Below are 15,068 nucleotides of genomic sequence, written 5' to 3'. Positions count from 1 at the left end.
AGCATGCATGCACTTAACCATCAAGCATGCATCTTTATCGATGCATGGAGGATGCTGGTTCTCTTCTGCTTTTAGTCAGCTCACGCGAGGCGCTGCTCGTCTGGGAAGAGAGGATGCTGGTGACATAGGCATCCCAAATGGGCCTGCCAAAGATAGTACCCGGGGTTTATCGAAGGCCAACTACCCGAAGAATAAGAAGGTTCGAGAGCCCAAGATATGTTAAAGAAAGTAGAATTGTAATAGGAAGTGTTGTTTGTAAATCTGACGGGATGAGTTAGAAACCGTCCCGGACTCTGTAACTTGTACAAAACGAAACCCTCGGCTCCACCTCTTATATAAAGGGGGAGTCGAGGGACGAGGAGATCATCGAATCATTGTCTGCAAACCCTAGTTTTCATAATCGTCGAGTACTTTTTGGCTGAAACCTTCGAGATCTACTTGCCCTCTACTTCTAACTAAACCCTAGCCTACAATCCATAGGCATTGATAAGTTAATCCCTTGTCAATTGGCGCCGTCTGTGGGAATTAGAGGCGTAAGGATCTGATCTCGATGGCACGTTCAAGATCTTCGACATCGTCAACCGGGAGCAACACTATGGATCGAGGTAAACAGATCGCTGCTGGTCTTGTTGATTTTGTTCCTCACCCACCCTCCCGTTTGGATGCATATGCGTATCTGGCGGAGCCCTTGGAGATGACGTTCGGAAGGTTCCACTTTCGCGTCGAGAAGGAAGGATCGTATCGTGTCGAAATTCCGATTTCGTCGGGATCGTCGGCGGTCGATTCTGATTTTTCAAGCTATGCATCGTCAACTGAGTCAGAAGAAGAAACTTCGGCAACACGTTACGTCAGCATCAGAACAAGAGAGAAACTCGCCAAGATCTTCAGTGACACATCGTTTGAGTCATCTGCGGACTCATATATAAGCGATGGCTCAAGCGATGTCGACAGTTACGACTTCATCGACAAATCCATCACAGTGGGCAAGGTCTTCATCAATCTCAACAATGATGTCACCAAACCCAACATAGATCTGAGTACCAAATATCATCAGATTTATGCTATCGAAAATCAAGAGGAAACATCGGAGGCTTTCGACGAGTTGGGAAATCCTTTTGTCGATCCCTCAGATCTAAGGAGAGGTATGGGCACTAAATATGTCGGGCCCACACCACGCGTCAGAGTTCAACTTCCACAGGCAGCTTGGGATAGAGCGGCAAAAGCCTTAGATGGTTCGGAGCCAATGACGACGACAGCCACAGCTCAAGAACTGCAAGCTTATCAATATAGGCTCGCACGAACTGCCCGAGAAATAGAAAAACAGACAGCTGAGTTGAACAGGAGAAAGGAGGCAGCTTCTGCATCCAGCAGGAGAAGGGCAGATCTAAGTGGACAATCTAGAGTTTCGGGTGATAGCCACAGGGAGGCTCGGAACAGAGGAAGATCAAGGTTACAACACATACCCGAAGCAGAAAGAGAGCACTTGGTTCAAAACCTCGACATGTCTTTTATGTCGATAGATACAAGAGGAAATATTATCCCTAAGACACCAGAAGCTGGGTATATGGCGACACAAGCTTACATCCTTGCATCCAGGCCACCCCCAGGAGATCCAAGGGAAACATTATACAACATGGCGTTAGCAGGGGTTGGAGCTATGGGGACAGCGTTCGTAGCAACGCCTCCCGAAGGAGCGGCAAGGCAAAATAGTCCACGACCTGCGGCAGCAACTGCGGCAGCTCCTGAAGGACCAAGTGGAGCAACAGATACAGGAGCACAAGCAAGGGTCGATAGAGCGAGGCAAAGCAGAAGGGATCATCGGCAGTCCCCGGAGCTTAATGACGAGGATATGTGCGGTCTACCGTGCTTCACGAGAAGAGTCCGAAAAACTCGAGTCCCCTCAGGATTCAAGTTACCCGATCACTTCAAAAAATTCGACGGTTTGCAAGATCCAGAAGATTGGCTAATTGATTACCTCGAGACGGTGAAGCTAACTGGAGGAACTAGGGCAACAGCCATGCAAAGTATTCAGGTGCACTTAAGTGGAGCCGCACGATCTTGGATCAAAAAACTTCCGCCAGGATCCATCGACAGCTGGGAAAGTTTCGAGGACGTATTCGTCAAGAACTTCAGGTCCACATGCAAAAAACCTGCGTCGTTAGAAGAGCTGAGGGCGTGTCGACAAAAGCCAGATGAGTCAATGAGAAAATATATCCAAAGGTGGAACATCATAAAAAACTCGGCAGAAAATATATCTGACGAGAGAGCAATAGATGCGTTTGTCGCAGGAATTAGGCGTGGAGATTTGGTCGAGGACTTGGGAAGAACCAATCCAAAAACAGTATCTGCGTTGATGGAGATAGCAAATAGATGGGCAGACGGAGAAGACGCTGTCCACAATAAACGACACAGGTCGCCAGAGGAGGACCGTGGTCGAAACTATCAATCGAGGCGACGATTTCCTCGGCAGTACCAGAACTACGACGCTCCAGGGCAAATTTCAGCTGGATTCCGAGCCAGCGCAGGAGGAAACAACAGAGATGATTATCAGAGAAGCAATGAACAGCGAAGCGATAATAGGGACGACTCCCGCAATAGACAAAATAGTGGGCCGAGGTTTCCAAGACCTTTTGTGTCCCCCGAAGAAATGCTAAACGGACCGTGCCAGATGCACTTCTTCCTCGACAGCAACGGGAAAAGACAGTCAGGGCACCTGCAGAAAGACTGTCGAAATTTTCAGGCAATGTTCAGATACGCAGAAAATGCTCACGCTCGAGCAGCACAGAGAAACCCTCGGGAGCCCAGGAGCGAAGTTCACCTACCGCCACCTCCCGCGATTACAGACGACAATCGGCATCAGCTCAGAATAGCGGCAGCACCTCCACCACCACCTTACGTTGATCCTAACTCAAACGGAGCAGTATCGATGATTCAGAAGGGAAGGCCGTCCAACAGAACTCAAAAAGTAATCTCGAGACAAGTGTTCATGGCAGAGAAAATGCCTCCACCAACAGTTGAGTACCTCAATTGGTCAGGGCAAGACATCGGCTTCACCATAGCGGACCACCCGCAGCAAGTTCCTCGACCAGGGCAATCAGCACTTATTCTGCCAGCAGTTATTGCGGGCTTTGATGTTTCTCGAGTATTCATAGATGGTGGCAGCAGCTTAAACCTTATGTATGCAGATACATTGAGGAAGATGAACATATCCTTAGCAAACCTGAAGCCAACGGACACAAGGTTCCACGGCATCACACCAGAGAAACCAAGTTACCCATTGGGGAAGATCAACCTCGACGTTCAGTTTGGAACCCGAGAAAATTATAGAATCGAGAAACTGGAGTTTGAAGTCGTGGATTTTCCATCGCAATACCACGCTTTGTTGGGACGACCAGCATATGCTAGATTTATGGCATTACCACACTATACATACCTATTATGGAGATTGCCTGGACCCAAGGGACCAATCACGGTCAAAGGGAGTTTCGCCTTAGCTGATAAGTGCGACAAAGATTTCCATCGGTTATCAGAAACCTTCGGGATGCAAGCTGAATACTTGGCGTCGAAAAGTATGACTGATTACGACGTACTACCAGACGTTGGAAGGCCAAACAAAGAATCAACTTTCAACACAGAGAAAAATTCTAAGGAGGTGCAGATTCACCCGACAGATCCAAAAAAGACGACATCCATTGCAAACAACATGGATATCGCATAGGAAAGCGCGCTCGTCGAGTTCCTCCGTGAGAATTGGGAAATCTTCGCATGGTGTCCAGCAGACATGCCAGGAGTACCCAGGGAACTTGCCGAGCACCACCTAAATTTGGATCCAACAGCGAGACCAATCAAACAACCTTTGCGGCGTTTTTCGGAACCAAACCGCAAAGCTATGCTGTCAGAAATAAATCGACTACAAGAAGCTGGTTTCATCAAAGAGATATTCACAGAAGCCACATGGGTAGCAAATCCCGTGATGGTGCCAAAGAAAAACACTAAGGTCCTTCGCATGTGCGTCGACTTTACGTGTCTCAACAAACATTGTCCAAAGGATCACTTTCCCCTCCCGAGGATCGATCAAATTATCGACTCCACGGCTGGATGCGAACGTCTTTCCTTCCTGGACGCGTATTCTGGTTACAACCAGATCAGGCTAAAAGAAGAAGATGAAGTAAAGACCGCGTTTATCACACCTTATGGCGTGTTTTGTTACAGAACAATGCCCTTTGGTTTAAAAAATGCGGGAGCAACATATCAGAGGATGATGCAAAAGTGCTTGGCGACGCAGATTGGGAAAAACGTGCAAGTATACATCGACGACGTCGTCATCACATCAAAAGAAGGATCAACTCTGATAGAAGACCTCAAGGAAACGTTCGACAACCTCAACAAATTTTGTCTGAAGTTGAACCCAACGAAGTGTTCCTTTGGTGTCCCAGCAGGAGAACTCTTGGGGTTTCTAGTCTCAGCAAGAGGGATTGAAGCAAATCCCGATAAAATACAAGCTATCGTAACAATGAGGAAGCCAACAAAGTTGAAAGAGATACAACAGTTAACTGGGCGAGTCGCAGCTCTGAGCAGATTCGTCGCCAGGCTAGGAGAAAAAGCGTTACCATTTTACGCTTTGATAAAACAAGGAGACAAATTCCAGTGGAACGAAGAAGCCGACAGAGCTTTCGAAGATTTGAAGCGCAAAATCTCGACACCACCAATCTTGGTGGCACCGAAGGAAAAGGAACCTCTCCTGTTATATATTGCAGCCACGCCTCAAGTGGTGAGCACGGCACTGGTTGTCGAAAGAGAAGAAGAAGGAAAACTCCACGGAGTACAGAGGCCAGTCTACTTCGTCAGCGAAGTTTTGTCGCCGTCAAAACAAAGGTATCCTCAGTATCAGAAGTTAGCATATGGAGTGTTCACAACAGCACGAAAATTGCGCCACTATTTTTCGGCACACCCGATCATAGTGGTCAATGAGGCTCCTTTGTCAAATATACTGAACAATCCAGAAGTTACGGGTCGTGTCTCCCTTTGGGGAATAGAGCTTTCCCCTCGGGACATCACGTACGAAAAAAGAAAAGCAATCAAGTCGCAAGTTTTGCCGGACTTCATCGCAGAGTGGATGGAGCTGCAAAACACGGGACCCCCAGACCTGTCGAGAACCTGGACTATGAATTTTGACGGGTCCAAAAGAGTAGAAGGAGCTGGAGCAGGAGTTATACTTATATCACCTGAAGGCGACAAATTGAAGTATATCCTTCGGATGACGTTCCCTAACGCATCTAACAACGAAGCAGAATATGAAGCCCTCATACACGGGATGAGGATGGCGAAAGCATGCGGTGCAACTCGATTAAAAATCTTTGGCGACTCACAATTGGTGGCCCAGCAAGTTATGAACCAATGTGATGCAGTCAACGACAGCATGATAGCATATAAGGAGGTGTACAATGAACTCGAGAAGCTATTCGATGGATGCGAGGTAAACCACATCAGTAGATTGAGCAACGATGAAGCCGACGTTCTCGCAAACATCGGGTCGCAGTGTCTCCCAGTCCCGCCAGGAGTGTTTTGGGAAGAAATATCGGAGAGATCTACAAAGCCAAAAAAGGTGCAGAGAAAAGAAAAAACCTCGACACCCCTCGCAGAAACCACGGAGGATGAAGATGAACAAGAGCTTGTAATGATGGTACAGGTTCCTTGGATGCAAGCATATGTATCATACATCCTCAGGAAAGAAATACCCGACGATCCAGTTGAAGCAAGGCGAGTAATTCGACGGTCTAAAGCCTTCACGGTGGTTAAAGGAGAATTATACAAGCGAAGTATTTCAGGTGTTCTGCAAAGGTGTGTAACACCCGAAGAAGGAAGAGTAATTCTGAAGGACGTGCACGAAGGAATATGCGGCCATCACGCGAGTAGTCGAGCTATCGCGGCCAAGGTTTTTCGGGCAGGCTTCTACTGGTTGACAACAATCGAGGACGCCAAAGAAATAGTAAGGACTTGTGATGCGTGTCAAAGGTTCGCCGCAAAACCTCACTCTCCAGCAGCAGAACTAGCACCAATACCTTTGTCGTGGCCCTTTGCACAATGGGGACTCGATATGGTAGGCAAGTTACACAAATCATGGCCAGGAGGAAAGGAATACATGCTAGTAGCTGTCGACAAATTTACAAAGTGGATAGAAGCGAAGGCGATAAATTCGCCAGATGGAGCATCCGCAGTAAAATTCATAAAAGGCCTCGTCTTCAGATTTGGAGTGCCTCATAGCATCGTCACGGACAATGGCAGTAACTTCACATCCAACGAATTCAAAGATTACTGCAAAGAAGTGGGTATCAAGCTGCACTATGCGTCAGTTGCACATCCTCAAACCAATGGGCAGGTCGAGAAAGCCAATGGCATTATCTGCAATGGCATCAAGAAACGTCTGTTGGGACTATTAGAAAAAGCTCGACATACCTGGCCTGAAGAACTACCAAGTGTGTTGTGGAGCATCCGAACAACACCAAATACGGCGACACAAGAAACTCCGTTTTTTCTGGTCCATGGCGCGGAGGCAGTACTTCCAATAGAAATAGAGCACGACTCCCCTAGAGTCACAGCATATGATGAAGAAGCTTCAAAGACAGCATTGGAAGACGATGTAGACGCACTGGACGAAGCCCGAGACGAAGTATTATCAAGGGTCACCAAATATCAACAGGACTTGAAGAATTACCACAGTCGACGTTTGCGGCCAAGATCTTTTCAAGTGGGGGACTTAGTTCTTCGGCTCACGCAAAAAAGTCATGAAAAACTCGAGTCACCATGGCTTGGTCCCTATATCGTCACGGAAGTAATTGGAGGAGGAGCATACAGGATAAAGGACAAGAAGACAGGGGTGGAGGAGCAAAACCCCTGGAACGTAGCGCAACTCAGGCGGTTCTACGCCTAGAGCTAAAATATAGTCCTTGTAAAAACTTCAATGTACTGAAACGCCCACGAGTTTTCAGACGCACTCTTTTCCTTTTTCGGGGCACCGAGTGGGGCCGGGAAAGGTTTTTAATGAGGCGGGCTCGTGGTGCTGCAATATAATAAAGATAGTGGAGATATACTTCTTATTTTTCGACACGCTCGGGGGCTCAAACGCCCAAGTCTCAAAATACATACAATATAGATTCACTGAAATATTTCGCCTTGGTACATTAATACCTCGCCAAATATAACAAAATCGGAAGACAGCAATCATAAATATAGTGTACACATCAAAAAACGTAAGTGCCTTGGTTTAAAAACCTCGCCATGCAAATATAGAACTTCGACATCAAAGATACTCAAAGATGGGCAATCCATCCAAGGGACAAACAAGGATGTCTTATTCTAACAGAAAAAATAGATTTCAAGGAGGGAAAAATAGTGCAATCTTCGCCTAGCCAGGCTCGGGGGCTTCAACAACATAGAGGATCTCAGCAATATACAATAAAATCCTTCGGAAACACAAAAAAGAGGAGGGACATTAAAAAGGAGTAAGATACAAGGTTTCCAATATAATACAAGTCAGTTAAATCCCAAGATAGTATCTACGGACAAGCCCCTGGTTGTCTTATGCTCAGCATAAGAACCCTTGGTAAAAAACTCCGAGTCCATCCGAAGAAGTTCATCTATCATCGATTCAGCTACAGGAGCTACCATTGCATCGATTGAGTCAATATCATTTTTTCGACGCGTTTTCTTGGCCAGGCAACCAGCAACAATCTTCGTCAGGTCCAACTTTGGATAGCAAATGTTTATCATAATCATGGCAAATCTCGCTCCAGCAGTGAGTTGAGCCCGCACAAAGTTATGAATGCGAGGAGCATCTCTGAATACCTCCAATAATTCGGGAAGAGTTTTTGGAACCTCGTTTCGCGGAAATAGATTCCTATAGACAAGGGTTAATGTCGCCGTGCAAAAGTTGAGAAAATCGCGCACTTGGCAAGCACGATCTTGGAACCTAACAATTTGTTGGGTTCGTTCAGGCGTGGCCCAGAACAAACACCCATGATTAAGGGAGAGATTAACAAGAAGATTTGTCCTCTCATTTACTCTCTGATCTTCGGCAGCAGAATCAAGAACTGAGCCTGTTAAAAGCGACAGAGCAAGAAATTGGAAGAAAGGCAAAGCAAGATAAAGAAAAGGCATCAAAAGAAAGCAAAAACGTACCTAGCATATCTGTGCTAGCTTCCAGCATTAGCTCAAGCATACTATTTTCTCGGGTTGTGGCTCCCTTTGCTTCCAGTACAGCAGCATCCCTAACAGCCATAGCTTCTTTGGCTTGATGAAGAGCAAGTTTTTCTCCTTCAGAGGTTTTCCGAGATTGTTCCATCATGGCCAAAGTTTGTTTCTTCATAGATTGAAGTTGTTGTCGAAGTTCTTGCAAATCTTCCGACAAATGTCCGCTTGATGAACTCTCGAGGAGATTATGGTCGACTAGTATTTTCTTCGAGAAGGAAGATGCAGGTGAAGCAGCGGCAGAACAAGGAGGGGTCGAGTAGTTATCAAATATTAACTGGAAAAGAAAGGCCCAGGATCAATGAAAAGCACGAAGGGAAATTTCATTACTTGCTAGAAAATTTACATGGGTATTACAAAAGAAAGTTCTCCAGGAGAACTAAGTGAGTAATTGTCGCCAAGGCTAAAAATGGCGACAAGAGCAAAAGAAACAGAAAAAGAAACAAGGAGGCATGCAACTAGACCTCCGGCCTCGAGGAGCTAGGAGTCGAAGATGGCATGATCCCGAGATACGCCAAGATCTTCTTCGTGTTGGGCTTGGCCGCCTTAATCAGCGACTTCCACCTTGCTTGTTCTATTTGCTCGGTGTCGCCAACTTTCATCCAGTCAATAGTCTGTTGACTATCAGCAACCAACGCGACAGTGTTCTCAACGGCAACCTTCATATTTTCGTGGCGCACCTTCAGTCCAAGGTCTTCCGGTGTATTGAACATCTTGGCAAGGTTGAGGAAAGTTGCAGGCTCCTCTTTCTTCGGGAAGAAGTAGGGGAACAATGCAGACAACACTGCGTTAGCATTCGACACACCTTCGCGAATCTCGGACCCATGAAGCTCCAGATAGGAAAGGGCGTCAAGGACAGGGTCATTGACAGGATTCGTCAGATCAAAATCCTGGTTTGTTTGGGATGTCAAGGAAACAAAGCATTAGTGAAAAGACAAGAAAACAACGATTCCCATAAAAACAGAAGAGATCAGCAAACTTACTGAAAGTGCGGCGACTCTGAGTTTTCAGGCGCTTGAGGATTCCTTCTTCACGAGAAGCTTGCGCAGCCTTGTGTTCATTTAAGGCAGTTGTAGCATCCTCAAGTTTTCTCTGCAATTCTTCGACACCAGCGGCTTTTGCCTTAGCTTCGTCAGCTTCGGCCTGGGCTTTGCTAGCAGTGAGATCGGCTTTCTTGCGAGCCGCCTCACTTTGCTCAAGTTTTCGAGCAAGAGTGCCGGCGTGTTTGTTGGCCTCGGCAAGTTTCTCTGTCAAGATATGAAAAAGAGAGCGAATAAAGATTAAAAATCGCGACAAGCAACAGAAGTAAAAAATCAAGGAAAAACAGCAAGTGTAAAAGTCGTTACCTTCGGCTCTACTAGCATATTCACGGTACCCAATAAATTGGGAACCGATGCGGAGAAGATCCTTGATCATAGGCTGTTCAAGGAGAACATAGCAAGAGAAACATCGGCATGAAAAAGAGAAGGTGTAGGAAAACAAAATAAGGAAAATATAGATGTCGACAAGCTTACATCATCTAGGAGAAGAGTCGACGAACTGCCCAACTGAGGGGCAGGTTCAACAATCTTTTCAACCCTTGTCCTTTTTGGTGAAGGAGCAAGGGGGCTTGATGGTGGAGTAGTGGTGACGACGTTTTGTTGAGGAGGCGACGTTTCATCTCCTTCAACTAGCGTGTCAGAGACAAGTACAGTACGTGACGTGCTTGTCCGAGGAGCCACGTCAGTAACTGGTACTTCTTCCTCATCACTATTAAACAAAAAATCGACAGTATAAAAAGCAAGACAAGATAAATATTTCGAGTACAACAAAAAAGGGGAGAGATAAAGTCGACTTACGAACTGATGAGGGATTCAACATAAGGATCATAAGCTGCCTTCGGATGAGAAGGAACAACTTCTTCAGCCTTAGAAGTGCCAGAATCCTCGGCATCAGTCCTTTTCCTTTTGTTCCTTGGAGAAACAGCAGGAGGAAGGGATTCAGTCGATTCACTGGCCTCAGACTCGGCTTCTTTTTCATGTGAAGCCGCAGATTTGTGAGAACCCGCGACTTCACTTTCAGGAATAGAAGAACCTTGAATATCTTCGGCAATGATGGCCTGTTCTTCGACTTCTCCATCCTCAGGAAGAGGAGGAAGGGAAGTCATAGTAGGATGGTCCTGTAAAAAATAGAAACCAAAGGAAAATTAAAGAGATGACAAGACAATGAGATGCAGAAAAAGTGCACAACAAGATAAAAATTCGGAAAGACAAAATACCTCGGGGAGTGGATTGGTGGAGCTGTATGGTTCCACGCGACAAGAGGAAGGAACTGGATCTTTGCCCAGGCGAGAAAGTCTTCGAACCAACTTCTCCAAATCCTTGGTGGAAAGGTCACCGGAGATTCTGTTGGCGTCATTTTTACCAGAGTACGTCCAAAGGGGATTTTTGCGAGCCTGCAGAGGCTGCACTCTAATCCTAAGGAAGTAGGCAGTGATTTGAACACCAGACAGCTCTTTGCCTCGAGTGTTTTGAAGCTGACGAATGCGAGACATGAGTGCCTCTGTCGCCTTTTTCTCTTCCTCAGAAGCTTCGGCATCCCAGGAGCGGCGACGTTGAATTTTGGCATTTCCGTCGAAAGGAATTATGTTGTGCTCAACGGAGTTGGCGCTTTCTTCGTGGATGTAGAGCCACTTTTTGCGCCATCCTTGGACAGAATCAGGGAACTTGACATCGAAATAGTCGGCATCGGTACGAACACAGATAACAACGCCACCTATGTTATAAGTGACGTTGTGGGAGCCATTGCGGCGAATGCAGAAAATGCGCTTCCAAAGAGCCCAATTGGGAGCGACTCCAAGGAAGCATTCGCAAAGGGTGATAAAAATAGAAATATGAAGGATGGAATTGGGGGTCAGATGGTGCAGCTGAATCCCATAAACGAAAAGAAGGCCGCGGAGGAAATCATGGATTGGAGGCGAAAGGCCGCGGATCAGATGATCAACAAAACTAACCCGGTACTCCATTGGAGGGTTGGGGTAGCTTTCTTCGCTAGGAAAGCGGATGGCGTCCTCCTTCTTCATAAGGCCGAGCCTCTTCAGCATGTTGGTATCTTGGTTAGAGATTTTCGATCTCTCCCATTCAAGATCCTCGGCGGCCATCTTGGATTCCGGAGTGCTGTGGCGAGTTAGGCGCGCGCGCGGTGGCATCAACGGCAATGGGCAGAGCAATGTATGCGAGTGCGGAAAATCAGAGAGAGTTGGGCGCAGGGGAAGTTTTGTGAAGAGGAACAGGTGAGCGGCGCAAGCGAGGGGATGAACGGAGGTTGAAGACAGGTTTATATAAGAATTGGGTGAAGCAGTGGGCCGTTGGATGAAGAAATCGTGTGGTGAGAATAGATCTTCTAGATACAAGGGCAAAACAGTATTTTTACTGAGATAGGCGTTACCGTACGTGCGCCAGAAAAAGCGGAGGACGTGTGTCCCCCACTTGCACGACGTGTCAACGTGGTGGGAACAATGGACCCACAAGGCAGAAAAATTTCGACTATTACCAGAGTTGAAGAAAATTTGACAAAGTAAAATATGTCGACAAGGAAAATAAAAGGAGAATGGCGACATGAGAAGTTATCTGAATATTTCGGGAGCCTTTGGTCAGAAACAAGTTTTTGCCCAAATACTCGGGGGCTACTTCGAGAAAAGTAAAATTTCGACTGTGGCAAATATAGAAATTGTGGGAGCCTACAACCAAGCACAAGTTCTTGGCTGTAGCCTCGGGGGCTACTCCCATCGGGAGCGCTGTTCGCGCACCCGATAGATAAAAAAAAGAGAAAGAATATCGGGAGATAATGGCAATATAGCGACAAGGTGGACTAAAATGTTGAGCCTACAACCAAGCACAAGTTCTTGGCTGTAGCCTCGGGGGCTACTCCCATCGGGAACGCTGTTCGCGTGCCCGATGAAATATAAAAAGGAAAAAGAAAGAAAGATAGAACAGCAAGAGAGTATATTTCGAGTTATAATTAACTCTACATATACTCCCATCGGGAGATTAATATAAGTCATATTTGACTCGATAAAATGCGCCATTCCAACAGCCGGAAAAGCACTCGACAATATATTCTCAGAAAGCCAAAGTTGCGATCAATTTCTGAATGCCGCAAATTTGCGAAGGTAAGACCCCAGATCTATTCTGCTGGGCGTGGCATCGCCGAAGACTGCGCTCTGCTACTTTTATCCGTGTCAACAGATACGAAGAAAAATCCTAACGGACGCGTTAGGTACTCGATAAATTTGACTGGGACTCGACAGAATGGTAAGACCTTAAGCGGCACCTGTCGAAGTTTGCACCAGTATCCCGAGATCATGTCCAGGGACGTGATCTTGAAGTAGGTTTTTGCGGATTGCCACTAGAGCAGTTAACTAGTACCTGATCCGTCAGATGAACTAGCCCCAACTACCAATATCCCTGTACAATATAGAGATTTATATAAAGAAATTTAGAAAAGTTTACATTGTGGAATAAGAATAAGCAGTGGAGATTTTCCCTGATTCTACGATTCAAGCAAAATCTCGGGGGCTACTGACATAGGCATCCCAAATGGGCCTGCCAAAGATAGTACCCGGGGTTTATCGAAGGCCCACTACCCGAAGAATAAGAAGGTTCGAGAGCCCAAGATATGTTAAAGAAAGTAGAATTGTAATAGGAAGTGTTGTTTGTAAATCTGACGGGATGAGTTAGAAACCGTCCCGGACTCTGTAACTTGTACAAAACGAAACCCTCGGCTCCACCTCTTATATAAAGGGGGAGTCGAGGGACGAGGAGATCATCGAATCATTGTCTGCAAACCCTAGTTTTCATAATCGTCGAGTACTTTTTGGCTGAAACCTTCGAGATCTACTTGCCCTCTACTTCTAACTAAACCCTAGCCTACAATCCATAGGCATTGATAAGTTAATCCCTTGTCAGCTGGTTTAAAGCATGCATGTATGTGAGCTCGTCTGCGAAGAGAGACTGATGTTTTATAGCATGCAGAGACACAAGCTGAGTGAGCAACTACTGCTTTGAAGCATGCAGAGACGAAGCTCTTTCGGTGTTGTAGTTCATGTATCAGCGGCGGACGTCGCTTCATGTCTCAGAATCAAACTGTACAGATTGATAGTTACACAAAATGTGTGGGAATCAGTCCAGTTACACCCATATTCATATTGGCTGCTCCATTCACGGGAAAAAGCCAAAACATAGGGAATCACACGTTAAAGCAAAATATTCGTGGGAATCAGTCACACGTACTACGAGGTGCAGGCCTGCTGGCTTTGTCCCCCATACCGGGCACTTGCCGCCACGGCTGGTGGAGGCATCCGCCACGCAAGCGTGCCGCCGCGCCCTATGGCAGCAGGGCCCACCTGGATCGATGATGGTAACGGCGCGACGGACAGCGACCATGGCGACTAGACGTGCCGCCACACGCGATGGCGGTAGGCCTGCCGCCACAGTCGGCGGCGACACCCGCTACGTGTCGCCTGGCTAGCATGCCGCCGTGGTACTTTTGTCATTTTCACTCAGAGGTGGTCCTTTTTGCTATTTCACTGGGGCAGGTGGTCCTTTTTGACAAAATTCATGTCATTTGGCTCGACCCCATTGCATGGCCTTGGTCTTTTCTGGGGTTGAGTGCCTCGAAGTCCTTATAGTGCCTTGCGTTGAGTCAACAATGAACTAATTAAATGAAATGGCAGGGTTTCTTGTCCTTAGGCTGGTTATAGTGGGTAGTATCATGTATTAGTATCATGCATATGATATTTTTATATGATACTATCTCTATAGTGGGTAGTGTTGGAGATATGCCCAAGAGGCAATAATAAAAGTGGTTATTATATATCTTTATGTTTATGATAAATGTTTATATACCATGCTATAATTGTATTAACCGAAACATTGATACATGTGTGATATGTAAACAACAAAGAGTCCCTAGTATGCCTCTTAACTAGCTTGTTGATTAATGGATGATTAGTTTCATAATCATGAACATTGGATGTTATTAATAACAAGGTTATATCATTATATGAATGATGTAATGGACACACCCAATTAAGCGTAGCATAAGATCTCGTCATTAAGTTATTTGCTATAAGCTTTCAATACATAGTTACCTAGTCCTTATGACCATGAGATCATGTAAATCACTTATATCGGAAAGGTACTTTGATTACACCAAATGCCACTGCGTAAATGGGTGGTTATAAAGGTGGGATTAAGTATCCAGAAAGTATGAGTTGAGGCATATGAATCAACAGTGGGATTTGTCCATCCCGATGACGGATAGATATACTCTGGGCCCTCTCGGTGGAATGTCGTCTAATGTCTTGCAAGCATATGAATAAGTTCATAAGGGACCACATACCACGGTACGAGTAAAGAGTACTTGTCAGGAGACGAGGTTGAACAAGGTATAGTGTGATACCGAAGATCAAACCTCGGACAAGTAAAATATCGCGAGACAAAGGGAATTGGTATTGTATGTGAATGGTTCATTCGATCACTAAAGTCATCGTTGAATATGTGGGAACCATTATGGATCTCCAGATCCCGCTATTGGTTATTGGTCGGAGTGAGTACTCAACCATGTCCGCATAGTTCACGAACCGTAGGGTGACACACTTAAAGTTGGATGTTGAAATGGTAGTTCGAATATTTGTTCGGAGTCCCGGATGAGATCCCGGACATCACGAGGAGTTCCGGAATGGTCCGGAGAATAAGATTCATATATAGGATGTCATTTTATGTGAATTAAAATGTCGCGGAAGGTTCTATGGAAGGTTCTAGAAGGTTCTAGAAAAGTCC

The sequence above is a fragment of the Lolium perenne genome, chromosome 5 (genome assembly GCF_019359855.2).
Source record: "Lolium perenne isolate Kyuss_39 chromosome 5, Kyuss_2.0, whole genome shotgun sequence".
In the NCBI taxonomy this organism is placed as follows: domain Eukaryota; kingdom Viridiplantae; phylum Streptophyta; class Magnoliopsida; order Poales; family Poaceae; genus Lolium; species Lolium perenne.
This window is presented reverse-complemented; position numbering follows the sequence as displayed.